This window comes from Nannospalax galili, unplaced genomic scaffold (genome assembly GCF_000622305.1).
Source record: "Nannospalax galili isolate Female #2095 unplaced genomic scaffold, S.galili_v1.0 scaffold103, whole genome shotgun sequence".
NCBI classification, from domain to species: domain Eukaryota; kingdom Metazoa; phylum Chordata; class Mammalia; order Rodentia; family Spalacidae; genus Nannospalax; species Nannospalax galili.
The window spans coordinates 461662-486721 of NW_008352136.1; the positions used below are offsets into that span (position 1 = coordinate 461662).

At 47.0% G+C, this 25060-nt stretch overlaps 1 pseudogene; it reads right to left on the reverse strand.

The window, feature by feature from the left end:
- Nucleotides 1-2836: 2836 nt before the first annotated feature.
- On the reverse strand, nt 2837-3145 carry LOC103746679 (annotated as a pseudogene).
- Nucleotides 3146-25060: the final 21915 nt, after the last annotated feature.

Consider the following 25060-nt stretch of genomic DNA (forward strand, 5'->3'; position numbering starts at 1 on the left):
GGAGTCCAGTGAGGCTCATCATTGGGTCTTTGTGCTTCAAGGTCTCCTGAGGCTACAATGAAGTTGTCAACTAGGGTGAGGCCTCATCTGAAGAATCAGTCTCAGTAAGAATTGCTCCTAAGTTCATTCAACTTGTTGAATTCAGTACCTTGGGACTGTCAGACTGGTGTCTTGGTTTCTTGTTGATTGAACAAAGATCTCCTTCCCCAGCAGGGCCCTCCATCTAGGCATATAGCCATAGAGAGGGTCTACTGGCAAGATCTGCTTCCCACCTCCATCTTATGTAGCATCACCACAGAACCAACATAGCATCGCCTTATTCAGAAGCAACTCATTGGGAGAGGGTGACAGAGATGTGGATGCCAGAAGTTGGGGAGTCACTGGGGGCTGCATTGCTCCCCACCTAAGGACTGTACTAGAGGAAAATAGAACACTCTCGTGCACATCCTCACAATGCTTGAGTAAGAATGAGGCAGGAGTGGGCTTCCTTTCCTTCATCCTGCTAACCAGAATGCACAAGTACTTCCTTTAACCATCAGCCTACTCAGTACCCCACAGAACATCATCACCTCATTCTTCACTGTCAGAAGGATTTCCCCAAGGCCACCTGACCTGTTAGGATGGGCCTTGAGCATGTAGGTTCCAGTCTGGACTTCTTTATCTTGTAGCTAACTGTTCCCTTTGGACCACTGAGGTCTGTAAATGCCATCTGCCACAGGCAGCCTGCCTAACCCAGGGAGGCAAGTGTCCTGGCCTGAGCTCTGAGGACTTCCTCCCTGCCAAGGAGGGAGGGCATCCCTTGGCTTGGCATTCTACCCACCATTTTCCACCTCAGTGGGTTTTGATGTGGTAGAAAGAAATACCTCGGCACCTCACCACCCTGGGGAAAGAAAAAACTCTATGTAATTCAGGAAGGAAATAAGCGAGTGGAGCCACACAAGTCAGGAGTCCAAGTGACTGGGACACAGAGCCTTGGAGAAGGCAAAGAAGAAGCAGTGTGGTCCCTGGACCATGCCTTGGGTACTCGTGAGGAAGAACCATCTGAGAAGGGGCCTGCCTACTTGCTGTACTCCAGGTCTAGGCCTAGAGGCTGTCCTGTCTGTGCCTTTCCCTGACCTGGCTCCACTCTACACCTCTGGAGCAGACCTGCTCTTACCGTTGCATCTCTCCAGTGCCTGGGTCACAGGGGTACTGTCTGACCTCTGTGGAAAGGAAGCTCAGGCAGAAGATTCGAGTGTGGAGAAAAGGCAGGAGCCAGGGCACTGATCCTGTTCCTGATCTGACTTGACCAATTTTGCAGTGCACCTTGCACTGCGGCAACATAGAAATGGGGGTACAAGGAATGGACATTTCTTTCTCAAGGTTCTGGGGGGCTGAGAAATACAAGGTCAAGGTGCCAATATATGGTGAGGACTTTGCTCTCCTGCTGCATCATGACATGCCACACAGCAAAGAAGTGGGGAGAGAGGAGAGGGAGAGAGAATCAAGTGGGACAGTCCATTCGACCTCCCAAGGGTGAGTTTTTCACAAAAGAACGAGTAAGTCCCTTCCTGAATGACCACGGACTTACTCGCCACTTGATCTTAACCAGAGTTTTAGGGGGAAAGCCCTGGCTCCAGAGCCCCCAAAGACAGAGACACCTCTCTCAATATGCCAGTTAAAGAGACCAGCTATGGTGAAAAGCAGAGAAAGGGATTTTAATCAACAAACGCATTGAGAGGAGGAATGGATAAACGGTACTGGCATGAGAGGAAGGTTTAAACAGAGGAAGACTCAGGGAGGGCAAGAGACCTGGTCGAGGTGGAGGCTGGTTAGTCACTGGCTTGATTCTGGTTCTGTAAGGGGTCCAAGAAGTTCTTCCTGTTTGAGGGAACAAGCCGTTCTCAGGAGACAGCAGCTTCTGCTCCATCAGGAAGGGGAGCTGTACCATCCTGGATAACTGTCCTCTTCTGAGGGCTATCTATCCTGTGAGGCTCTGCTGTCCCTGAAACACATGTTGCAGTAGGTTCAGAGTAATGACAGGAGACCTTCGGCACTTTTGGAGGGTCTGGGACAGGACATTGTAAAAGCCAACAATGGGATGACTCAGTCACTCTTATCTCCGTGCCTTCACCTTGAAGGGGAACAAGAATGGTTAGGTACTGGGATCTCTAGATAGCCCCGCTCACTTAGCATTCAACATGCAGAGATGAGCAGATGACCCACAATAGAGGAGACAGAGGGAAAATGAAGGTGGAGATGTCAAAAGTTCATTCTGCCCTTGGGGGCCCCAGTGAGGACTCAATGCTTTTCAGCAAAAGCAGCTTCTAAATGCCTGTTGTGTGGTCTCTCCCTCAGACCTCCTTTTAGCACGCAATGTCTCAACAATGCCATCTGCCACGAGGGGGCACAGCCAAGGCCCCACTAGAGTCACTTGGTGCTGTACTGCTTGGCTTAACCTCCAAAACTGTAAGCTAAATCCCTCTTTTCTTTTTTCTTTTTTTTCTTTTTTTTTTTTTGACTTTTGACATTTTAATTTTCAGTTGCTTAGACAATTTAGGTCTTGACATAACTGTATGTTGTAAAGACAAGCTTCCCCTATCTCCTGCACTTTTCTTATACAGTAACCCAATATGATACCATAGTTACCAAATAGAAAGTAAGATGATTATTTTGTATGAAACCAGTAAAGGGTAAAGAAAGGACAATTAGAAAGAAAGACTTCAGAGCCTGTTATTCCAAGAAGAGCATTTTCGTTACTATCAGTGGTTATCAGGAAAATGGAAGGCAGATCTCTTCAAGTTGCTGCTCATGGTTTACCCGGTTGAGAAAAGTAAGGAGCTGCTTCTCCACTCCACTATAAGATGATGCAGGTCTTTTTATCCTTGAAAGGGGTTTCCGAGGTTGAGATGCCAATCAGCAGAGGGTCACTCCTGGCATGTTCCTCACAATAGGATATGAGGTCCACAGATGTTTTTGACACCTTTTATTCTTTGGATGGAGGCTTCCAGTCTTAACTGCTGCACTGTTCTCCTAGCCTGGGCAATGTTGTTGGTACTTGCTGTTTTGCTGGACATCTTCAATGATTATTTTTCCCTGAAATCAGTAAGGCTTTGTGTGATCCAGTGTTTTCAGGTTTTAAGTGGCAGAGTGAATCAAGAAGGACCACTGGAGATACTGGAGGTCCATTCCAACACCCTTCCCATATGAACCCACCAGCTGTGCCGCCACCCTGAAGTTGGTCCCAGCCCCTGAGCCTGCCGACCTCTTGCCCAGCTCCCCAGCTCCTCCCTGTGCACATCCTTTTTTCTTTTCTCTTTTTTTAAAAATTTTATTTCATTTTTAATTCATATGTATGGATGTTTTGCCTACATGTATGTAAGTGCACCTGTGCATGCAGTGCCCTCAGAGGCCAGAAAAGGGTGTCAGATTCCCTGGAACTGGAGTTATAGATGGGTATTGGCTACTATGTGGGTGCTGGGAACTGAACTTGGGTCCTCTGTAAGAGCAGCTAGTGCTCTTAACCACTGAGCCATCTCTCCAGGCCCTCTCTTTTCTGTATAAAGTGTTCAGGCTCAGGGATTTTGTTACAGCTGTGGAAAGCACACTAATACTATCTTAATGAGTGAGCTACCACTGTGAGTAAAAAGTACTCAATTCTACCAGGGTCCAGAATCAACCTACTCAATAAACAGGAAACTGTGTCTTTTAGCCACTAAAGTTCACCCTGTGAAGATGAGGAATGTCCCTGAATGTTAACTCTTTCATACATCCACATTGACCAGTACATATATGGAAAAATATGCAACAGCATTGGTCATGCAGATACAAAGCACAGCAGGACAACCTCGATGCTACAGAGCGGAAATAGAATGTTGGTGGGGTGGGGCAGCTGGACTGGCTCTGCACCCTGGAGGGAAGAAACAAGGGGTCATGGCTTGGGGGAAGACCTCTCTGTTTCTTATAAAACTGGCCAAACACCTACCTAAGATGCAGCCATCTCTCCTAGATATTTACCCACGAGAAATAAAAATTCACATTATACAAAGAGCAGTCTACAAGTGACAAGTCATCTGTGGCAGACAAAGATTGAAAATATAATCACAGCACTTGGGAGATGGTGACAGGAGGATCAGGGATCCAAGGTCATCCTCCATTGCATAGAGAGCTCAAGGTCAGCCTGGACTATGTGACACCTGCCTCAAAAAGTGATATAGAGATTTAAAATAGAGTATAATCATAATAGTTTATGTTCAGAGATGTTCATCACAGCTGAAAACATTGTACATGGTCTAGCTGGATAATAAAAGAGAATTAATTGAATAAGCTAGAATTTAGTACAGCCATTATAATTATTTTAGAATTAGAATATTAGAATATGCTTGTGATGTATTATTAAATGAGTTAAATTCTAGGAGTACATGAGCCATTATTCTTTTTAAAATTATAAATAAGTCCAGGTATGGTAGCTCAAACCTGCACTCTCAGCACTCAGGAAGACTGCTGGGAGTTACAGTCCAGCCTGAACTACACAATGAGCTTCAGACCAGCCTGGACTAGTGTGTGAAACTCTGTCTGAAAAAAAAATCACAAAGGAAACAAAAATTATAAATGTACTTATCAAAAAATTAAAATGTCAGAGACCATTTTTAAAAAATCAAGAACATTCTGGGTGTCCATCAAAAGGAGAGTGGTCAATACTGCAGTACTAGACATCACTCAAAATGAACAAATCCTTGACACACACAACAACATGAATATTACTTTTAAAAAAGGTCAGCAAAAGAAGCCAGGCACACACTGTATGACTGCATGTATAGGAAACTCCAGAGCCGATGAACTGGTCTATGGTGCTGATGGCTAGGGCTGGAGTCGTGTAGAAGCAGCACTAGCAGTAAAGGGTATGAGGTGATCTTCTGGGGTGAACATGTTCTGTGCCTTGATCCGAGTGACCCACACTACACTCACAAAGGCAAACATTTGGCACATATTTAAGACCCTGTGCCTTTTATGTCAAGTATACCTTAAATTTTAGGGATCAAATGTTATAGAGAGGAAATAAACACCTCTGTTCTTAGAAGTCTTCCCTCAAATGTCCACATGATGCCTGGGGACACTGCCATCATGTAACTGGGACAGAAGGCAAGGGCCGGGCTGGGTTGATCTTGAACAGTCAGTGCGGTGAGTCATGATGAAAAATTTTCTTCATGGCCTCCAAATTTCTTGCTGACTAGTCCATCAATCTGTCAGGACAGCTGTCAAGGTGAGAGAGGTGAAAGACGCACTGAAACAACCTTAGAACAGCACTCACCATCACCTGCAGGCCCTGACATGAAGCTAATGTTTTAGGCATTTCTCGGCTCTGCAATGTACTTCCATGGTTCTTGAGACTTGGAGAGTCGGTGAGGCACAGCCATCAGCCAGGATGGGATGGGGTACCATACCCTGGTATCTGGGTCAGAAGGGAGAAAGGGGACCCAAGCCTGGGTACCCTTCAATAGAGAAGTGAAACGGCAAAGTGGTACAGTGGTAAGGCACAGGCTTAAGACTGCAGGGCCAGTCACTTCTTGATTGTGTCCTCCGGCAAGTCATTTGGTTCTCTGTGCCTCAGTTTCCCTGACTATAAGTGCATGTGTGCCTAACACTCAGTACTCACTCTCATTAACCTCTTAAAACTCAAGCAATCCTCGAATGCACTTATGGCACCGCCGCATTGCACAGATGAAGCAACTGAGGCCCAGCTCATCCACATGAATCAGAGCACTCTTTGTACCATTAGAATGATATAGAACTTAATAATGTCCAGGTATACCACCTGGTATACAGCAGGTGCTGAATAAACAAGGCCAATGCTATTGTCACTGCTGGAGTTTCCTCCAGGGTCACTGTTTCAGTTGACAACAACCATGAGCACATGAGATTGCTGGGCATTGTATAACTGTAGATGGGGACGCTGAGACACAGCACAGTTTAAATGACTTGCCCAGGGTCATGTACATTTACACTAAAAATCCTATTATGTCCTCAAGTCCATTTCATCTCACTTTATGGAGCTATTCAAACCAAGACCCAAGTTTTGGGAGTTAGGATTTATGGTTTGAGGATAGTTTTGTGTTGTGTTGTGTTTGTTGTGTTGTTTGGGAAAGAGTTTTGCTGTGTAGACCACGACTGGTCTCAAACTTGCAGTGATCCTGTGGTCATGTCTGCGAGACATGACTTGGCCTCCAAATTTCTTGCTAGTTGATGCAGGAAGGCCTAGTCCATTGTGGGTGGTACCGTCCCTAGGCAGGTAGGCCTGGGCTGTATAATAAAGGTAGCTGAGAAAGCCAGGGAAACAAGCCAGTAAGCAGCATTCCTCCATGGTCTCTAACTCAGTTCCTGCCTCCAGGTCCCTGCCCTGCTTGAGTTCCTGCCCTGACTTCCCTCTGTAAGAACTGTGATCAGGACATGCAAGCCAAATAAACCATTTCCTCCTCAAGTTGCTTTTGGTCCGTGTTTTATGACAGTAACAGAGAAGCAAACTAAAACAGAAGGTTTGACAGTTCCTAGAGATACTGCCCATCAAGGCTGAGGAGGTTTGACGGCAGGACCGAGAGGCAGCTGGTCACACTGTGTCCACAGTCAGGAAGCAGAGAGATGAGTGCTGGGGCTCTGGTTAGCTCGCTCTCTTCTTTTTATGCAGGCTGGGGCCCCAGGGCATGGAATGGTACTGTCTGCCTTTAGGGTAGGTCTTCTCACTTCTATTAACCTAATCTAGATGGTCCTTCACAGACATGCCCAGAGGCTTGTTTCTTAGATGCTAGGTCCTTAGATACTTGGTCAATCACAATTAGGGACCTAGCTTCTAGCATGTGAGTAAATAAAAGCACTCCAAGGGGTGTTGCAGTTGTCAGGGAATGCCAAGAAATTCCTCATCCTGACTCTTCTGTCTAACAGACAGTTCCAGTGAGGAGGGAAAGAAAGCCAGTTCTGATCAGTTCTCAAACTTGAACAAACATCAGAATTACTTGAAAGACTCCATAAGACTCTTAATTGCCAGCACTGCCTCCAAGGTTTTTCTTATTCAGTGAGTCTGGAGCAGAACTTAAGAGTATGCATTTCCCACGAGTATGCATTTCCCACAAGTTCTTGGGCAATTCTGATGCTGTTGCTCTGTGCAACATACTTTAAGAACATCAAGTCCAGGGGCCAGAGAGATGGCACAGTAGTTAAGAGCAGAGGCTGCTCTTGCAGAGAACCCAGGTTCAGTTCCCACCATGGGAAGCTAACAACCAACTATAACTCCAGCTCCAGGGCATCCGACACCCTCTTTTGGCCTCTGTGGGCACTGTATGCATGTAATGCCTGTTTTACAGGCCAAACAGTCATACACATACAATTCTTTAAAAAAATTTTTAAAAAGCAAACCCAGAGGGAAAAGGGGGAAATGGAGTTGAAGCCAGAGTTCTTCCATTTCTGTGTGATCTTGAGCAAGCTATGTGCTTTCTCTGAGATCCAGGCTCCTCATCTTAAAATGGGGCAAACACTATCTAGATCATAGAGTTGTAAGATCAGAGGTGATAGATAAAGCTCTGTAGGTGATAGTTCCCTGGAGATGCGTGCAAGCAAGGCTTTGAGTGAAGATGCCAGCAGCATCACATCCACATGGGGTCTGTCTCTGATAGATGGAGAAGCTGATGCATTCATTAGGTATAGTTCCCTGGAGTCAGCACTGAACCCTGGGCCTGGGGAGCTCACAGGCAAGGTTTAGAGATACAGAAAGCAGAAATGCCTAGATGTGCCTGTGCACACAAAACCATACTGACCTAAAGATTCAATTATCTCTCTACCAGACAAGCTGTCTCACTCATTTTCTCTCTAACTGTGCTGTGAATAAGGAATCAGATGCCTCCATTGAAGGGTCACCCTGTTAACTAGATTCAGCTGGCAAAATTCCATAGTCCTGGGCTGGGCATGGTGGCACACACCTTTAATCCCAGCACTTGGGAGGCAGAGGCAGGCAGATCTCTGTGAGTTTAAGGCCAGCCTGGTCTACATAGTGAGTTCCAAGATAGCTAGGGCCACAAGGAAACCCTGTCTCAAAAAGACCAAAAACTAAGTTTTTTTCATGGTCCTGGGAAAGAATGTGGTAGATGGAGAGCAGGTGTGCAACTGGTGCAATATGTTGTGGGCAAATTCTAAGCCTTGACTCCCTTTCTATATGAAGAACAAGGATTTAGACCATCTGACTCCTTTAAATCTCCAAGTTATGGTGTTGTATAGTTCTTTACACAACAGCAGCAGAGGGGTAGGAAACAGAGACCCAAATGAGATGGACAAAGTCTGGGGTTTGAATGTGGAGGGGGGTGTATGCGCTTCAGCACCATAGACAGCTCCAAGTCACTTCATGTTCTCCAGGATTGCCTGCATGAACCTGGGTGAGCACAGACATACTTACAAGCCACATTGCTGTAGCTCAAGTTAGTATGCCTCTGATGCCTAGGACCAGATAACAGGGTGATGGGATGTCCTTTGTACAGTGTTTAGAAGCACCACTGTAAATGGTTCCCCACCTCAAATCTTGACAGTCCAAAATAGTCAGATGTCCCCAAGAGGTAAGGACAAAAATCATTTCCATTTAAAATTCACTGGTTATATGAACCACTCTCTTGGAGTTACACAGGGTTCCCTTGAGATCACTCACATGATCCCAGTCCTGAAACTCTCCTAGATTTTAAGACATTAGGGATAGTTTTTTATTCTGTGGTAAGAAACAGTAAACGAGTTAAACATATATAAGCAAAATATTTACAGTCTACAGTAAGTGTTATTTTACAAAATCAAACAGGTTCTGGGCATATCGGCACATGCCTGTGATCCCAGCACTCAAGAGGCCAAGGCAGGCAGTCTGAACTACATAGTGAGACCTCTCACTCATAGACAAACACAGGGGAATATAGGAAAGGATAAAAGGGGGACTGAAGAGATATAGGCAGTTAAGAGCACTTGCTTCTCTCCCAGAGGACCTCAGTTCGGTTCCCAGCATCAATGTTGAGGAACTCACGATTGCCTGCGACTCCAGCTCCAGGGAGTCTGATGCCCTCTTCTGGCCTCCATGAGCACTGCACTCATGTGGCATATAATCACACAAAAAATAAATAAATAACAAATAGATAAATTTTTAAAAGGACTACATGAGAACACTATGTGCCACCAGAGGAGGTGGCCATGAAGGATGAGGCTACTCCTAGGAAACTGAACAAAACCCTGAGAAAGCCCCAAGTCCCTGGTATAGAGATAATACATTGGAGCAACGGCAAAGAAGTCAGTGTGGCACCCAGCAGTGAGAGACACCCAGCAGGAGAGGAGGCAGGAGAAAGGGGCAAGGTCTGATGATGCAGGGTCTTGGCAAACCAGGTGAATTTTCTGTGAAATCCTTGGCAGAATTTTCTCATGGTGGTGGAAGCTCCCTTGTGTGTCCTCAAGCCTCACAGCAAAGCTGTAAACTCCTCTGCTGTGGACATGACCAGAACTGCAGCTCAACCCCACATCTCCAGCTGCAGGTGAGGTCAGCGGCCATCAGGGTGGTCAGAACACTCAGAGGCAGTGTGAGCAGCTTGGGAAAGGGTTCCTATGTTTCTAACCCAAGGTCAGGACCAAAGACTTGCAGCATATTTTATAGAATCCAGGGAACAAGGTTTGACCTTTGGTAAGTGTTTCTTGCCCGGCATCCTACAGTGTTACTAAGCTTTTGAGCCTTGTGACTTTATAAGATGACAAAGTGGGGAGCAAAGGGAAAACAGCAATTTCCTGAGGATTTGTGATCATGTAATTTAGTTTCTCTGCCTGCATTGTTGTCACTTCTCTCTCGGCCCAAGCGTCCTTCAGCAGTCAATGACTTCAACATCTGAGAAACTTGCCCTGGCCCTCCCAAGGGGAAGCTCAGAGCATCTCCATCATTACTGTTTAGTGTATGCAGCACTGGGGGGCAGAGGGCTCTTCTGAAGAACCCTCGTTGTGCAAAGCAATCCCAGCCACTCCAAAAAGCACATCTTTATCTCTGCTTGAAAAAAAGACTGTATCTACAGGGGAAACCAATGGCTTGAAACCAATGAACTACAAAAAGGGAATGGAAATTACATTCTGGGAACAGAAATTATAATCAAAGCACAGAGGTCTGGAGCTAACCAGAGCCAAGTTCAAATCACAGACCCTCTGCTTATAATCTGTGGGGCCCTAGGTCATTGATCTTACCTCCCAGCTCTTCATTTGTAAAATGGAAATACAGCAAACACTGATTTCCAGGTTGCAGGGGGCAGGGAACTATAGGAGACTCTGACAGAACACACGCATCACAAGAGCAGGTCCTGCAATCCTGTTATCATGAGAACCATGCGGCTCACTTACAGAAATAGCAGTTCATGATTGCACAAGTGAGTGCATGCATGAGTAAATGATAAGCCACAGGACAGAGGAGGCAGACAGTGAGCAAAGCTGTCACCTGGGATAATATGAAGCGATTGCTGGGTGACCTAGACTTTCGGGCAATGTTGAGGACAGCACCTGCTCCTGTTGCTCATGGTAACATGCAAGAGGCAAAAGATGTGCTAAAGGGATGAATGAAGCAAAAAAGAAACCTGGACTTGCTGGCTTTGAAAACTGGGTTCCTCTGGGCTAGAGAGAAGGCTCAGTGGTTAAGAGCCCTGGCTACTCTTGCAAAGGACCCCAGTTTGATTCCCAGCACCCACATGGCAGCTAACAACTACCCATAACTCCAATTCCAGGGGATTCGATGACCTCTCCAGACTTCTGTAGGTATTGCACAACACAGGTGCACCTACCTACATGCAAGCAATCCACTTATACACATAAAAATAAAAATAATATTTTTAAAACACTGGGTGCCTCTAAATGGTTTATGATGCAAAGAGTAAGAAATAGACTCTGAAAAATATCAAATTCAAGGCATCGTCGGGAAAAAGGGCATAAAGATGAAGCGAGAGTGTCTAACACTCTTCACTCATGACTCATGAAGACCCAGGATGGAGCTTCAACACTGTAGTGATCACTGTAGTGATCACTGTAGTGATCAAACCATGCAGCATTCATAACTGTAGTGGTGCCTCAGTAAATGTAGTGGTGCCTCCTGCTGCTCTGGGGTTCTCTGCAAACACCCTAGATGCCAACAAGATTCCTGTGTGTGGCTTTCTTCTAAAGGAATGGGCCCCACCAACAAAAGACCCACAGACATTTTAAGACAAATGTGTTGGCAGAAACACAGCCAGCCTGAGCTGAAGGAGAAAGAAATTACACAGATGGGGAAGCCGCTCTTACTACTTAGTGGTGCATACCTGGAGTCCCAGTACCGAGAGACTGAGGCAGGAGGATCAAAAGATTGAGGCCAACCTGAGCTACATAGTAAGATTCTGATAGAAAAGAAAGGAGGATGATAAGAAGCAGAGGAGGAGGAGGAGAAGAAGGAGGGGGAGAAAGAGGAGAAGGAAGAGGAGGAGGAGGAGAAAGAGGAGGAAGACAAAGCTGAAGAGGAGGAGAAAGAAGAGAAGGAGGGGAAGAGGAAGAGGAAGAAGAGGATGAGAAGCATTTGCCTCAAATTTCTTATTTTAAGATGGCATCTCATGTAGCACAGGCTGGCTTTGAACTCACTGTGGAACCCAGGATGACCTTGAATTTTTGATCCTCTTTTCTCCATCTCCTGAATGCTAGGTTGATAAGTGTATGTCACTTAGGTTGATAAGTTTATGCAGTGCTGGGGATTGAACCCAGGGTTTTGTGACTTCTGGGAAAGTATCAATTGAGCCACACACCCAACTATGGCTAAAAGTTTTAAATCAAGAAAATTAATCTTTTTCACCTAGAATCTTGAATTAGGAGAGTCACTGGTGGGGATCTGGGTTGGGAAGGATGGATGTCCTGATCTGACCCTCCCACTGTTAACCCATGAGGTGCTAAAACCACATGTGGCTGAAGGATCTTAGTAGTCAGGCCTGGTTCATCTGAGCCCTGATTACCCTGTGTATGGTGTTAGTCAAAGACAGAAACAGTACCCCAAATTATTACTGAGATAGAAAGATGCTTTGCAAAGACTTCTGGGAAGAGTCAAGCTGTCTACCTGACTGGTTACCACAAAGATGCTCAAACACAGCAGAAGGGTGGGAGGTTGAGATGGCTTCCTAGTGGAAGTGGCCTGTGTTGAGTCGTGATAAACTAGGCAAATAGGACAGAGAGAAAGCATTCTGAGAGATGGGGACAAGTGTAAGCAATGACTGGGCAGAGCCAGAGAGCATAGAACATTTTCTGGGAAGAAGATGGGAATGGAAGAGGGTTACATAGGACAGGCAGAGGGTGAGCAAGGCTAGAGCAGGCCAGGGTCTGGTTATAAAGGGCCTCCCAGGTCATGCAGGTGAATTGTGACCTTAGTCTGAGGACCATGGTCAGGTTTGTTCTGGAGAAAAACACTCTAACACCTGGGGGAATGACTGGGGGAGTCTCATGTAGTCTAATTTCATCTTGAGCAATCTTCAGGGCTAGAGAGATGGCTTAGTGTTTAAAAGCCCCTACTGTTCTCACAAAGAACCCAAGTTCAGTTCCCAGCACTCATATTGGGTGGCTAACAGCCACCTGTAACTCTAACTGCAGAGTATCCAATGCACTCTTCTGGCCTCCCCACGGACTACACTCACATGCACAAACCCACACACAGACAAGCACGTAACACATAATTAATTTTTTAAACTATATTCAAGAAGTCTTCAAGACTCTAGCTGGTGAGGACCAGAGACTTATTTGAGGACACACTTGAGGTAAAGAATCTACAGAGCCAATTTGCTTGCCCCGAGGTCCTCCTGGACCCATCACAAAGAGTAGACCCGGAGGCAAAGTGTTGGATGCAGTCATTTATTCAGAAGTTGATTCTAAGAAACCATCAGGGAAGCATGAGTTGAAGGAAGGAAGAGACAGTTAGGGCCCCAAGGAGCAGGTCACCACATGGGCATCTGGGGCTCAGCCCCTAGAAGCTGCCGGGAGATAGCAGAACATGTTTGAAGTTACCTCGCTGCAAAGTCAGCTGCAGATGGCACTCAGAACAGAAAGACTTTGGCTGACGGTGGGAGGCTGTGGGTAGGACATCAATATCATGTGCTATAGGACACATGAATACATCTCCATGAGAAGAAAGGAGGAAGAGGAGGGAGAGAGGAAAGCAAGGAGAGAAAAGGATGCAAGGAGCGGGGAAGAGGGAAAGAAATGTTTCCTGAGGATTGGAGAGATGGCTCAGCAGTTAAGAGCACTGGTTGAGCTTGCAGAGGACCTGGGTTCTATTCCCAGCACCAACATGGCAGCTAACAATGTCTGTAACTCTAGTTCCAGGGGATCTGATGCCCTCTCCTGACTTCCACAGGCATTGCACAACATGGGTGTACTTACATGCATACATGCTATACACTCATATACATAAAATAAAATAAAAATAAATAAAATATTTTTAAAATAGTTGTTTCCTGAGCATTTGCTACTTACCAGGCACTTAAGCAAGAGCTGTGTGTGTGTATGTGTGTATGTGTGTGTGTGTGTGTTGTATGCATGTGAACTTGCACATATGTGTGCATGTAGAGGGCAGAGAGTAATATTAGGATGCCTTCCTGGATTGCTTCTCTGCCTTTTTCCCCTATTTTTCTTTTTCTTCCTTCCTTCCTTCCTTCCTTCCTTTTCTTTTACAATCAGATCTCTCACTGAACCCAGAGCTTACCATTTCAACCAGTCTGGATGGTCTGCAAGCCTCTGAGATCCACTTTTTTTCCTTAGGGCTGGGGTTACAGACACACACCACCACGTCTAGCTGTCTGTGGGTGCTAGAGATCTGAACTCAGATCCTCATGCTTGAGTAAAAAGCACTTTTATCCACAGAGCCATATCCCCAGGCCCTGCAGGTAAGAGTCTGCATGTCTCTTACTTAAATTTCACCCTACTGTGAGGAAGAGTTGATGGTCCTGTTTTCCGGGTAAGAAATGGAGTTATAATTCAGGTTTCATCACTCCAAATTCTGCTGGATTTGTCCTTTGGGTTTGGTACGTCTAGCAAATCAAGTGTGAAGCTGTGGTTCCCTGATCCTGTGGCTCTTGGCAGGTGGCAACAGGTGTGTTCTGCCATGTCTGTCAACACTGCAGGAATCATTTACACTGAAGTTTTTGCTATCTGAAATCAGCTGGCTAAGCGGGGTTCTAAGTGAGACCTATCTGAAGGGTTGACTCTGGATGCCTGCAAGTCAGGTCCAATAACACACTCTGGGACCCATGGCCCAGGGCTAGAATCTGTCCTTGTAACCCATCATGCCCCTGCAGAATGTGCAAATCCTCTCAGATGGGCCTTGGAAGTCTCCCAGCAGGGCCCCGCCTTCTGCCCACAGCCCTACCACCTCTCAGGGCAATTTCTAAGAGTTTGGACGATGGAGATGATGATGATAGTGATGATGATCATGATGATGAACATGATAGTAGTGGTAAAAGAGGAAGACACCACAGTGGAATTCCTGAGGAACTAAAGGACACTGGTCATGTGCTTAGAGGGCTTCCCAGAAGAATGGTGGTTGGTTATAGAAATTGTGCCAGGAGCCCTTCCCAATCCTCCTCTTCTACCATTCCTATCATGTCTATCATCACCACCATAACCATTAGTATAACCACCTCTACCATCATTATCACCACTGCCACCACCATTATCACCATCACTTCTATCATCATCACCATCATTACCACCACTATCAACATCATCACCTCCATCATTGTCACCATCATCAGCACTACCATCATCACCACCATCAGCACCACCACCATCATCACCATCATCTCTATCACCACCATCATCACCACCCCTACCATCATCACCATCATCACCATTACCACCAACAGCACTAACATCATCATCATTACCATCATCATCATCATCACCACCACCATCATCGTTACCATCATCATTTCTGCAGTCCTGGTCATTGTGATGACCTTCCACATCCTGCTGTGGACTAACACTCTTTATTTACTGAAAATGAGACTGAGGATCAGACAGGTTTGAAAGAACATACCCAAAGTTGCAACTGAAAAGTTCAGACGAGGCCTGGCTGGTGGTAAAAACCTCTCCCTCTACATTCGGGCACTTTTACCTGTCCTCTGCATTCTCATTCAAAAATTCAATCTGCTGAGCACCTGTGTATTGGTTACTTTACTTGTATTATTTCCAATCATCTGAAGAACCCCAAGAAGCATCCCAGAAAAATGAGACTTAGAAGGGTGAAGGGAGCTGCCCAAAGCCACACAACTGGAAAGTACCAGAAGTCCAGGAAAGCCTGGGTCTAACTGGCTTTAAAGCCTGACCTAAGTCAACCACACTCTACAGTCTGTCTGTCATCCATCCATCCATCCATTCATCAATTATAGCCAGGTATTCATTTCTATATGTCACCTCTCTGATAGCCTCCTGGCTGGGGAGGGAGATAAATGCCACAAAGCTCACACTGGAGGCTGGGGAGGCGCATGCTGCAAGAGATCAGAGACAGAGCTTTGAGGAAGAAGACCACTCCCTGCTGGAAAAATCAGAGCATGCTTCCAGGAGGAGGTGTCTAGGCTGGACCCTGAAGAAAGAAGAAGGATTTCCCACAGTGAGCGAAGCCTTCTAGACAAAGCAGCCAGCACAAGGAAAGCCCTGGAGTAGAAAGAAGAGTAGAGGGCTGGCACAAAAAAAGGACTGGACTGGCTTAGCTGGAGAAGAGGGACAAGAAAAGAATAAGAAAGTGGGCCGCCTGCAGGGCTGGGGACAGATGGTGCAGGGTCTGGTGCCAGGCCCAGGGAGTCTGGGCAACCTCTCATTAGCAGAGAGTGGGTGTTGGGAGTTGTGGGGATGGAAGCTGCCGAGCTCCTGGGACTTCGGGCTGCCCCACATGGAGCTCAGAGGCAGTCCAGTGAGGCGGGAAGGGACGGCTAAAGTGCAGACACTCCTGAGCTGAGTCATTCGGGCCACATGGTGCTGGTGGCTTCCCTCCTATAGTGCAGTCCCCAGCTCAGAGTGCTCAGAGGCAGCGGGCCTGGTTCTGTGAATCTTCTGCTTACCCCACACCTGGGAACGACGACTCTGCTTTCCTGAGCCTCCATCCCACTGACTAGAAATGGGAATGGCCACATCCACTTGGGCTGTCATGTTTATTATCATACACCACAGTCAGAATTGCCAGAAACTTTCGGTACCCTACAGCTCACAATACTTTCATCAAGTTGAAAACATTACTGCACAGGGTTATAGAGGCCCACATGGGAATCTCAGAGTGAATAAGACATTCACCTTGACCTTGCAAAGTCAAAAGACTGGAAGAAGAGACAGGAATGAATGATTCAGTGATGATGAAGATGAAGGAGACCCTGGCAGCATCAGGAAAGATGCAATAGTGAATTGGCTTCAGCGAAGAGGCCAAGAGGGATGGTGCTCCCACCAAAGGGAACAGAAGTCCAATGTGGCAGTAGACAAAGCTTATTCACCAGAGTGACTCTCACTTTGCCTGAGTTTGACTGAGAGGAGGTGAAGAGAGATGGACTGAGCCTGAGAGGGTCAGGAAGGACTTCACCACAGAAGACATTGAAGATTTTCAGTAGAATTTTAGGATTTGCCTAGACATGGGGGCACATACCTATTCATCCCTACACAGGAGGCAGAGGTAGGAGGATCAAAAGTTCGAGCTCAGCCTGTAATAGATAGCAAAACCCTGTTCTTAAGAAAAGTTGGAGACTGGGAGATAGCTTAGTGAGTAAAACACTTACTACACAAGCATGGGGACCTGAGTTTAGATCCTCGTGTAACAGCTAGGCACAGCAGCTCACATCTGTAACCCTGGAGCTTCCCAGCAGAGACAGGCAGATCCTGAGGCCTCAGCCAGACAGTCTGACCAAAACAATGAGTTCCAGGTTCAATGATCTGGTCTCAAAAAATAAGGTAGAGCCAGGCATGGTGGCACACACCTTTAATCCCAGTGTGAGATTGAGGCCAGCAAGTTCCAGGCCAGCTGGGGCTAAGGGAGACCCTGTCTCAAAAAAATAAATAAATAAGGTGGAGATAGGAGAAGACACCCAGTGTTGACCTCTAGCCATGAGCCCACTGGCACATACTGTACCCATCTGCACCTTAAGGAGATTGCCCCAGCTGAGGATGGAATGCAGCTTGCAAGGGAATGGTAGAAGGAGCTGTGAGCCAAAGGTGAAGACTGAGGGTGGGAGGGACTGGTAAGGTTGGAGATGGCAGACAGAATCCTCCCTTTAAAAGCTAGTTTGGGTAAAATTAAATTCAATTATTTGTCCTTATTTGTCCAATTCAATTAATTGCCCTTATAAAGACAGAAGAAACAAGGAGATGGGGACTGGGGACTTCAGGAAGGTGGGTACTGGGGACTTAGTCTTGGGTCCATTCTCTTTGCAAGTCTCCCCCATTAGGACTCTGCGGGGGGTGGACACGGGAACAAGCTGGCTGGGGGCTTTGCAACCCTAGGAGACAGGTCTCATTATCATCACTTCCACTTTGCAGGACAGGAAACTGAGGCCCAGAGAGGAAAAGTGACTTCCCAAGGCTACCAAATCAGGAAGTGGCAATGCTGGGAGTTGAGGCAGGTGATTCCATTCTAATGCACAGCTACCCAAACCCCAGACAGAGCCTGTGCAAAGGCCCTGTTGGGGGAAGAACCTTCAGTGGCCAGAATTGCAAAGAGACAGGGAAGGGGGAAAGGGTCAGAGGGGGTTACAGGAGCCATCAAACACAGTCAGATCAAGGTCATACATCTGTTTGGAGAGTAATAGGGAGCCATAGATGGTTTTACACAGGGGAAGGAAGTGAGCAACTTTCTCACACCTCACACTCCCCAAGCAGAGGCAGCAGCCAGGACCAAGACACACATTTGACAGAGGAAGATCTTTGGGCTATAAGGCTATGGCCCAGGAGATGAAATGACACCGCAGACACCCAACAGGCTCAGAGGCAAAACTGGGGCACAATGGCAGCTTTCTGTGTGGTCTCTGTACCTCCTATCTCCAGAGGGAAAAGGCTTCAAGCAAGGGCCCAGCAGCAGGGTGACCATGGGCAAGCTTCTCAGCCTCTCTGTGCCTCCTTTTTTATTTCTACAAATGAGAATAGAGAGTGACCCTCCAAGGCCATTCTAGCCTGACCTGCAAACTCCCATGGCTTCTTCCTTTCTGCTGTCCCTTCTACCTGGTCTTGTATAAGTCCTTCCTGGTACCTGAGGCCAAACCCACCACCAGAAGATCGTGGCCCATCTATAATATATTCTGGCCCCCACCATAGTACCCCACACACAGGGTACCCACACCTGCCACACTCTCCCCAAGCACCCACCCCATGCCCTCTCCATGCCACCAGCACCAACAGCTGTGGGTACCACAGGCTCCCGTCTCCTCTCACCATCATCTCACCCTCTAAGGGAAATAGATGGAGAAACTTGGAGGGAAACACAGTCCAGACCCTGCCCCAGGATCCCAGCTCTGGCATGGGAAGAGAGCCGGAGCTGACCCCCATACCAGCTGCCTCTCCTGGGCTCCAGCCTCTGAGACCGGCTCCCCTGGAGGCTCCCTCTGCCTCTTCACTGACTGTAGGAGCTAAAGTTTAATTTCCTTTGGCTCCTGTCTCTCCAAGCCCAGATCCTTCTGCTTACACAATCTTATTTCCCTGGCACGCACTGAAAGCAGCCATTTCTCAACTCTCCCTCCAACAACCCCAGATGGTGCACACAGCCCCCAAACTCCAGACCTCCACAAACCCCAAAATAATCAATCCAGAGCCCCCTTCCTTCATGAGAGTTCTAGCACAGAACTAACGCCACTGGATCATAATGTGTGTTGGGAATTTATGAGAAATTATTAAATGCTTATCACAGTCCTCGGAAGGCAGAGGCAGGTGGATCTCTGTGAGATCAAGGACAGCCTAGTTCACATAGTGACTTCTAGGTGGGACTAGGAAAAAGAAGTTTATCTTGCAGAAATATTCTGTGATGTAAAAATTCAAGAGCCTCTGAAATCTGAACATGTTTCCATCCTCGATGTGGGGCCAGCACCAGCCTGACAACAGATTCCATCCAATGCCAAAGGGAGGCTACTTACAGAAAGAATGTTTATGCTTCGCTGGAGAATGCTGCCCAGCCCCCGACCCAGCATTATTACGTAGCAGATGACATGTGCACCCTAGAACCTATCTAATATCCCAAATAGAGTCCCAAGACCAGATGGACACAGGGTCAGACTGGGCTGTGCAATATGCTGTTGAGAAAAGAGCTAACCCAGAAGTTCCCTCACAAAGGCCCAGTTAGGAGGCACACATGTAGCAAGGCCACAGCAGACCCTCTTCGATACATTCTATCACTATCTAATCACACAGATGGGAACACTGAGGCTGGGGAGAAACCACTTTCCAAGATGACTGCTGATTCAGAAAGAATGGGGTAATAGCCACACAGAGAGGTAGCAGAGACAGCCATGACATACTACTGCTTCAAAAGGGCTGGGGAGGTAGCTCAGTGGGTCAAGCGCTCCTTGCAACAGCATGAGGACCTGAGTTCAGATCCCCCACACCAACATCCACATAAAAGCAGGGCGAGACTGCCCATGCCTGTAATCCTACCATAGGGGAGGTGGAGGCAGGATGAACTCACCAGCCAGCTGATTGAGCCAAATTGGTGAGCTCCAGGTTCAGAAAGACCATCTCAAAAAGTAAGGCGGAGAGTGACTGAGGAAGATATCCTAACATCAGCCTCTGGCTTCCACAGATGCCCACTGAGACAGGTGCACTCACACAGATATACACCCTCCCTCATATACACATACACACATGCACCCTCCCCACACACAGATACACAAATACACACATGCACACACAAACCCTCCCCCTCACACAAATACATAACCCATACAACCCCCCACATATACATGCACCCTTACCGTACATATTCTCTACAAACACATATGTCTATTCTTCCTCCCCCACTACATACATACACCCTCCTCACACACATACTTACACATACACCCACATATACACATACACCACCCCTGCACACACTTGGCAAATTTTAGAGCAATAGGTCAAGTATAAATCTATTGCACATGCATAAATATATATATATATAATTCACATATATGCTATGTATATGTGAACTACATAGAATATATGTCGTGTGTATGTAACAGCAGCTTAACCTTGGGAAAAGAAATTAGGAATGATTGAGCCAGTTTGACTTTATTGTTCGCTTTTCCTCTTTGGAGTTGGTGAGGGGTTGATTTTACTGTTTTGGTTTTGGTACAGGGCATCCAACACAGATCTTCACACGTGTAGACAAACACACTATTGCTGAACAAGCCCACTTAGATTTTTGCATGAACCATGAGCTGCTTTGGCAATTTCAAGGCCAAAAAGCTCCTGGAATGAGACACCAGTGACGTGCTCTGATTCACCCTGAGGAGCTAAGACTGAGCAGAGCTGCTCCTGAGAAACCAGGCAAGGATGGAGGACACAGGAACCTGGAGAAAGGACAGGAAAGAGGTAGAAGAAAAGCAGGACCCTTCTGTCTGACCTAGGTGACTACTTCTGAAAATGGTTTAAATCTAGAGTATTTGGAATGGTGGAAGGTGGAATTGGGGACTTTCTGTGCACTGTATGGTTTCTGCTTAGTACAGTTCACAGAGATGAAAAGACTATAGAAGTTAAGAACCCGCCAAAGGCCTCCAGCCAGTGGAGAGCAGATGCAGGCTTCAACCTGAGGCAGAAGATGTTCCTCTCTATCTGCAATCTGTCTCACTAGGAGAAGGAAGACGAACTTAAAGCTCTGGGTTCCATCCCCAGGATTGCATAAATTGGACATGGTGGTGCATGCTTGTAATCCCAGCACTCCAGAGGTGGGGGCAGGGAAATCAAAGGTTCAAGGCCATCCTCAGCTATATAACAGCTTCAGGGCCAACCTGAGCTAATGAGACCCTGTCTCAAAAGGGAAAAAAGAATTTGAAAATCTAAATGTACTATGTGGAGTAATGTGGTATGGGGGAAGGGGACAGGGCCAAGACTGTGACATTTCAATGAACTAAGGGGCTGAGAAGGTGACACTGGCTCAAAGAGCAAAGAAAGGCAGGAAGCAGCCAAGTCGCCATCAGAGAAGGGAACAGCAGGTGCCAGAAACAGAGGGCAGAGGCCCGTATGGAGAGGGGTGTGATCTGGAGTTAGCCAGCACGACTATGGCACTGTGAATCTGAAGGAAAGTGGTGGGAATCAGAGAGACCAAGGACAGCTGGGTGGGCAGATCCAGGTGCCTCTAGAAAGCCACTGTCTTTGTCATAAAGACATTCCTCCTTGTCAGGACACTTCCTTTATGTGTGTGCATTTGTGTATCTGTGTCTATGGTGTGTGTATGTGTGATCACATGTATAGGGGCACATATGTGGGTGCACATTCACATGCGTGCATGTGTATGTGGAAGCCAGAGGCTGACATCCAGTGTCTTGCTCCATTAAGCTCCACTTTATTTACTGAGGCAGGGCCTCTCACTTGAACACAGTGCTCACAGATTCATCTAGTCTAGCCAGCCGACTTGCCACAGGGACCTCTGAGTCCACCTGCCACACACTGGGATTACAGGTGGACTGCCACACCTTCCCAGCTTTTACTTATGTTCTGGGGATCTGAACGCCTGTCCTCAAATGCTTTATGCACTGAGCCATCTCCCCAGTCCCAAAGGACATTTTTGCATTTCAGCCCTCAACCCCCTTCTTGGTCACCATTGCCCCGTCTGGGGAAATGGCCTCTCTTCCAGGCTGCCCTGGGTGTCACCTTATTTCCCAATCTTCAAGCATGGCCACATGATTACGATGAATGCCAAGCCCTGTACAATTTTTTTTGTTCTCAATGTTTCATATTTTCCTTAAACTTTATTTAAAAAAAAAAAAAAAAAAAAAAAAAAATTTTAGGGGGCGGGGCTCAATGGTTTAGAGCACTGGCTGTTCTTGCAGAAACCTGCATGGTGACTGACAATCATTTATAACTCCAGTTCCAGAGGATCCAATGCCCTCTTCTCCACAGGCACTGCAAAACACGGTGCACCCACCTACATGCAGGCATTACACTCATACACATAAAATAAAAATAAAATATCTTTTTTAAAAACTTTTTATCTCTGCTGCTCATGAAGAATGTAAAGATCATTAGCAACACATCGCCTCCATGGAAAATACCCACGCTACAATGGGCATGGCACCAGCAAGTTCCTACTGTGTCTACGCCACTGGGCATCTCGTCTCATCACTACGTGCCCTGTGTTGAATGTTTTTTGTCATAAAGGATCAATCATGAGCATTGCACAGGTGTTCAACCGTGACTTTCTCCATGGCTGACAAGAAAGGCTGAAAAATAAGGTAAAGAAATACAGTCTCCAGGAATTTCAACCTGTTTGATTTCTTGTTGTATTCTGCAGTGGTCAGAGTCCTGGTTTTTCTTTTAGCTCTAAGCAGGATCTCACTGTGTAGCCCAGGCTGAGATCACATTGAGACCCTCCTGCCTTGGTCTCCCAAGTGGTAGGATTACGGGTGTGCATCACCGTGCTGAGATCCAAGCATGGTCAGGTTTTTGTGTCCCCCACTCAAATACAAACTAAGAGGGCTCCAGGTATCATTTTCCTTTTCTTTTTTACTTTTTTGTTGTTGTTTTCGCTTAGCCAAGATTTTTGTCTATTGCTCCAAATTAGACCCTAGGTGGAAACCTGCCTTTGAGCAGTGGCTTTCCCCATTTCTAGCAGTTTGGAAAGCTAGGCACCATCCCTAGCTTGACAGAGGGGCAGCAAGTGTTCCTACATAGTCTCATCACTGAGAATTTTAAATGCCACCAATGTTCCTCATTGGCTATAGTTAAGGAGAGCAGCCTGCATGACCTGGGCGGCCCTGGTCCAACCAGCTGAAAGCACATAAGAGAACTGAAGTTTCTCAGAGGAAGAGATTTCCCAGGAACTGCAGGTCCAGCTATTTCTCAAGGCTTCCACCCTGGCGCCCCAAACAACCCACCCTATGGATCTCAGACTTGCCCAGTCAGTCCCTGCAATCCCATAAGCAATTCCTTGGGACAAACATCTTCATACCACATCCCACTGGACCTGTCTCTCTGGTGGAAGCATGACTGATGGTCCACATTACTCAGCTTCTCTTCTGTGTCCACCACCGTCCTCTACTTCGGGATGAATATTGGCCTTTGGGAAATACTGATGCTGAAGTTCTTGGTCTGGTTCTTAGAGTGGCCAGCTGAAATGCTGGGTACTGTGCTAAGGGCTACCTAGATAGATCCTGACCCATGAGATCAGATCAGTAATGGATTCCACTTCCACATGAGGAAGCTGAGTCTCAGAGAGGTTAAGCAGTCTTCCCAAATATACAAAGACCTGTGACCTCCATCCTCTGAGATGCAACACATACACCTTACCAGAAATATCTCACTGGGACAGAGCTGGGAAGATGAAGCAAGAGATACCAGACTATCCCCTCCATCCAGTGACTTGAGGGCCAGTTGAAAAACTCTAAGGGTCCTGACTCACTTCAAGGCAGAGGCAGCAGACACCTACATGGGCTAGCTTTGTCTCCTGCCTGCCTGTCCTCAGTTTCCAACAAGGACTATCTAGTATCCCTATGCCCAGAGCTCTGAAACTGAGCCCTGACCCTCAACAGCAGCAAACACTGAATTGGTGACACTCCATAGCAGCACCTCAGATGTAGAGACAAAGGCCAGATGAGGAGCAGACACCTGGCTTTTAGCCTGTTCAGAGAGACAGCTCTGTGATCTTGTGTGTGTTTGTCATTGAGCCCCTCAGAAGCCAAGACCAAGGGAAAACAAGACCAAAGGCATTTCCACTGTGTCTGAAGTCGCCCACCTCCATCTCCCAGGAAATGGCCTGGGAGGTCACCTGCTCCCTCACATCACTCAGTCAGCCAGCAGCAAAGTTGAAGTGTAGGCAAACTTCATCCACCTGACTGATAGCCCAGGGATCCCAGATCCCCTTGGCAATTTCCTGGGCCTCAGAGGAGTCTTACATAGCAGGAATCCTGGGCAGATGGGAGACCAGCCGGCTTCATTCCCCTCTGTGGAGATTTATTGCTCTCACTGCAGCTACAGAATGGCTCACAGTTGGGGAATTACTAAACAAGAAAGCACAGCGGCCGGCTGATTTATGAGATGCACGGACCCATGCCAGGCAAGCCAATCAATGTGCAGAAATTTGCATATTAATGAAACCTCATAAATAATGCAGAGATGACAGAGCTGCCACTTGCCACTGGGAAGCAGGCATCAGCCCTCTGGAGCAGGAGCACTTGAAACTGAATATCAGGATTGTCCCAGGGGGCCTGTTGTGGCAGGGATGACTAGTCCTGCTCCCAGGTGTCCCTTTAGGAGGTCCTGAGAGTGGCTATGAAGTCACATGTATAATCAGTTCCCAAGGTCTACTGCTGCTGGTGCTGCCACCTCAGGAGCCACATTGTATGGATGTGGGGCGGGGGGTGAGGGTGCTCTCTTGCACACATACATTCACATGGAAGGCAGAGGTCAACCACCAATGTCATTCCTCAAGAGCTGTTGCTCTTACTGGGACCTGGGGCTTGCCAACTCAGCTAGACTGGCTGGCCAGTGAGCCCCAGGGACACACCTCTGTCTGCCCCCTCACTGCTGGGTTTACATGCATGTACCATTGTGCTTGGCTTTTCATGTGGGTTCTAGGGGGGATCAAACTCAGTTCCTCAAAGACTTTACTGACTGGGCTATCTCCCTGGCTCCCTGGAGGCCATATTGCGTGGATGCTCCTCTAATCCACTGTGGCTGTCCTATCTCCCCTCTCCCCTCCTGGAGAAGGACATAAATATATTCAAAGGTGGAGTATTTATTTCCTCTGACTGCCAAGTGACAAATCACCAATAGCACAGCTTAAAGCCACACATATTTTCTTGCCATTTTAGAGTTAGGGATACAAAATTGGGTGTCAGTGAGTCAAGGTCAAGGTGTCCTGAGGGCTGATTCCTGCTGGACA